Genomic DNA, 4469 nt, shown 5'->3' on the forward strand with positions numbered 1-4469 from the left:
TACAAGAGACTTTTGTTTCCACTGTCCTATCTTACCTTCATATAGCATCAAATTTTACTTTTAAATTACTTTCCCATAAATTCTGAAGATAATTTCCCTGGGAGTCTGAAAGATTAAGTTTAAACTTGAAAAATGTTGAAACCTAGAATGGTATAGTCTCTACACCCTAACAGATAAGGATCTCTGTCTACACTCAAGTTATCATTTACTTTGCTTGCTTTTTGAGAAACTCTGCTGACCTGGAAAATTGTAATGAATCTGTTTGCTTAGTCATGTATAATATTCACATATATGACAGAAAGACAGCAACAACAAATAATAAAGATGTCTGTTTTGGGCTTCCCTGGTGGCTCAGTGGTTGAGAGTCCACCTGTCGATGCAGGGGACACGGGTTCGTGCCCCGGTCCGGGAAGATCCCACATGCCGTGGAGCGGCTGGGCCTGTGAGCCATGGCCACTGAGCCTGCGCGTCCGGAGCCTGTGCTCCGCAACGGGAGAGGCCACAACAGTGAGAGGCCCGCGTACCAAAAAAAAAAAAAAAAAAGATGTCTGTTTAGTAAATTCCATATAGTGCTTCTACATTCCTGTCGGTAACTTTCTAGTATATAAATTTAAGCGCTATAACGGTAAGACGCTGAAAATACTACACAAGCACAGTAGTGCTCACTCTGCCTGGGAAAGTCTGAGAATGTTTCCGAGAAGCGAACACGAGAGTGGTTCTCGTCTCCCTTCCTCTTTTTTCTCTTCCCTTTTCCTTTTACACCTCTTCTCACCTCTCTCAAAGTAAAAGAACATGCATGTATGTCAAATCAAAACTCTTCTAATCAGGTAATTCTGCTTCTGTAAAAACAGATTTTCTGTCATAGTTTAAGCCCTCAGCTGAATCAAGGCCTGGTCTAGAGGCTGGGCCTCCCCACCTGTGACAAATACCATTCACAGCCATTGACCCCGGCTGTGCAATCTGAGGTGTTGGTGCCTTCCTCATTACCAAGCACTACCCCCAGGCCTTGTGCAACCATTTTCTCCTCACCTTCTCTTTCCTCCCACCGCCATCTCGGCCTACCAGGCCATCCCACCTATCTTGCTACTCACTTCCCGCCGCGCCCCTCCTTTCTTCCCCACTAGCGTTTCAGCCCCACTAGAGACCCTCCAGGTAAGTGTCCACCCTCTCTCACTGCCTTGCTTCACACCCTGTCACACTCTCATCGGCGCTCATCCCCACAGCCCCTGCCCGAGAGCAGTCTGCGGCTCGACGGCATCGGGAACTTACTCGTCAGCCAAAGCACAGGAACGAGGAAGCCCGGCGTACACGCGAGTGCGCAGGCTCGGGGAGGCGGATTTCCCAGCGTGCAGCGCGCAGATTACGTAAGGCGCCTGCACCGCCTCCCGCGCTGCCGAGGAGAGGGGGTTTTTTCCCGCCTTGCCTCTTGCTTTGGGGTCTCCGTGAAACAGAACTCGCCACCTCCGAGTTAGTGTCTGGGGAAGAAGGGAGAGATCTGAGACTGGTTTCTCAAGAAAGACCAAGGAAGAACTGCCAGAGGAAGGCCGGGTGTGTCCCAGCCTTTTGGAACCTCAGAAAAGGAACACGAAATAGTAGCACACCACCACCACTTTCCAAGTAAAAGTTACATCCTGCCCCAAATGGTGGGTCTGCAGCAACGGTTTAAACCTGAGTTCCCCTGGCCCTCAAGCCGAGACTTTGTATCCAGAACCTCCGTTCCTTCACCTCTTTCTCTTTGGTGCAACCAAACTTTCGGAATCACAGCGGTTGAGAAAATTCCCTTCTTGATGTGTCAATAACTAATCAACTTCATTGGCAGCTTTGAAAAAAAAATTTTGTAACACACGTGGCTCACGTATTTGAAGTTTAGCCTTATGGGGAGCTTTAATGTGGTGACTTTGACCTGCAACTTGAAAGACAGACGTTCCACACTTGATGCTCCGTTAGTTGTGGAAGAAAATAAAAAGCATATCACCTCATAAGACAAAGGTCAGTAACACTTCCCATAAATTCCAGGTCCACAATCTTACACCTTAGCAAATTATGTTTAACACATACATATTATTGTTTTTTTCCCTTTGGCTTATTTAACTGTTAGTTGTCAAGATGTAAGTATTGTGTGCATATGTTTATTTATTGGTTTGTGGAAAAGCCAATTGTTTCAAGTAAGCTCCTAGGAAAAATACTCGGTTTAACTTGAGTTGGCATTATTGTGAAATGTAAGTCATTTAATAAAGATAGACTAGTGGTTATGGTGCAGTTATTGATAGTCTTTAAAGGATTCTAATCACTATCTGAGGACTGATAGCAATCTGTATTGAAATGTTCCCTATTTGTGATAAAATGAAGGGAAAAGTAATGAGTTTTTCCTAAAGTTAATGCACTCACTTTAAAAGATTCTTTTATTCTGTTAGTATGTCATAAATTTTTTGATGTTAACTTGTCCTCTCAAGAAACAAAAAATATAAAATTTTTTAGATTTTTAATGTCCTTACTTGGTAAAATGTAAAGTTATCCACTCAGTGTTTATCTCTTCTTCATTATTGTCATTGTTGTTGTTATTATTCTTAATGGTTCATCAAATCCAAAAGTCTGAGAAATACTGACCTAATTCCTCTCCCAGCCTTCACATTGTATGATATCTAAACAGGTAGTTATCTAGTTGTTAAAATATTTCCAGGAAAAAATGATTCCACCTAATACATAAATGTTTACATCAGATTAAGAGAACAGCAGAGACATTTTATTTTTTAAATCTTTTCTCCATTGTATAAGCTACATGAGTGAGAATAAGTGAGAGGGCACACAGCGTTATAGTTGTCTGGTGCTTTAGAATATTCAAAGAATGAGGACACGGGGAGGGGGAAGGGTGAGCTGGGACAAAGTGAGAGAGTGGCATGGACATATATACACTACCAAATGTAAAATCGATAGCTAGTGGGAAGCAACCGCATAGCACAGGGAGATCAGCTCGGTGCTTTGTGACCACCTAGAGGGGTGGGATAGGGAGGGTGGGAGGGAGACACAAGAGGGAGGAGATATGGGGATATATGTATAGCTGATTCATTTTGTTATACAACAGAAACTAACACACTATTGTAAAGCAATTATACTCCAATAAAGATGTTAAAAATATATATATGCTCTTATCTAGGATCTCACAAAAAAATAAAATATTCAAAGAGCTGTCATCATCTCATTTAATCTTCACAAACAACCCTGTGAAGTAGGTAGGACATAGAGACATTTGGGTTGCTCTATGTCAAAGGAAAAAATGTTTGTCCCAAAAGTAAGAAATGGGTGAATTATGCATTATATATCTTTATAGCTGGAGAGAAATAATTGGCAATGGACCATTTAAAATGAACTTGCTTAGTGTTCTACTTATTTAAATCACAGTTTACTTAATGCTTTTGTGTTAATTGGCCCGATTGGACAACACAGAGGATAAAAACTTATTTCAGTTTCAATCGTGTATAGTCTTATCATACACTTTTTTTATATATATAAATTTATTTATTTATTTATCTATCTATCTATTTATCTTTGGCTGCGTAGGGTCTTCATTGCCGCGCACGGGCTTTTTCTAGTTGCTGCGCTTCTTAAATGTGCTTTTTTTTTTTTCTTTTGATAGTCACTGCACCAAGCACCTTCAGCCCATCCTATCTTAGACTTCCTTTGTAATCACTGCTGTGGACATGATGTTTTATGACCTTATGAAATGAAAACTCTATCTTGTTAAAAACAAAAACAAGCAAATAAACAACGACAACAAAAACACCTCAACTAGCTGCTTATATAAGCATTTTGTTTCCTAACTCTAGAACCCCTCTGTTTCCATACAGTCTCTGTATTGGCAAAAAAGCAAAAACAAACAAAAATCACCTTGTTAATTCCCTTGCTAGCAAGGTAATACAATTTAGCACATGTTCAAGAGAAAATTGTCTAAGAAACTTTGTTTCTGCTAGTTACTTTCAAAGCTGTGATAGTAACGCTCTCTTCTTTAAAAGTTTCATTTTAAGTGGTGTGATTACATTATAGGAATTATCTTGTAGGGCTGATTATTCAGCAGTGGTAGATGAGAAAAAAAAATGTGCTGAAGTCTGAGTGGAAAGTTTCAAAAGAGAAAGATTAATGCGAGAAAAGATGCTTCTAATTGACCAAGCAGGTGCTTTTTTTTTTTAAGTGCTTGGATGTATTTCGGAAAGAGGTACAAGCTTTGAAGGGCCAGAACTGCAACAGAAGAAATGATTTCATTAAAACCGTGATTTTACATTAAAAGATATTCCCGTATTCTCTGACACTGTATTTCAGGTTCCATTGCCCTAGGAAAGAGCTCACGTTTAAGGCGGGTCTGAGGCGTGCCAGAACAGTCTCCTCCCTCCACCTTCTTCCTCCTTTCTCCAAAGGGCTAGGCACTCTCCTCCCCCAGACGGCTGCTGGATCCGGAGAAGCAGCGGGGAGTTCTG

The sequence above is a fragment of the Grampus griseus genome (genome assembly GCF_964374135.1).
Source record: "Grampus griseus genome assembly, chromosome: 8".
NCBI classification, from domain to species: Eukaryota; Metazoa; Chordata; class Mammalia; order Artiodactyla; family Delphinidae; genus Grampus; species Grampus griseus.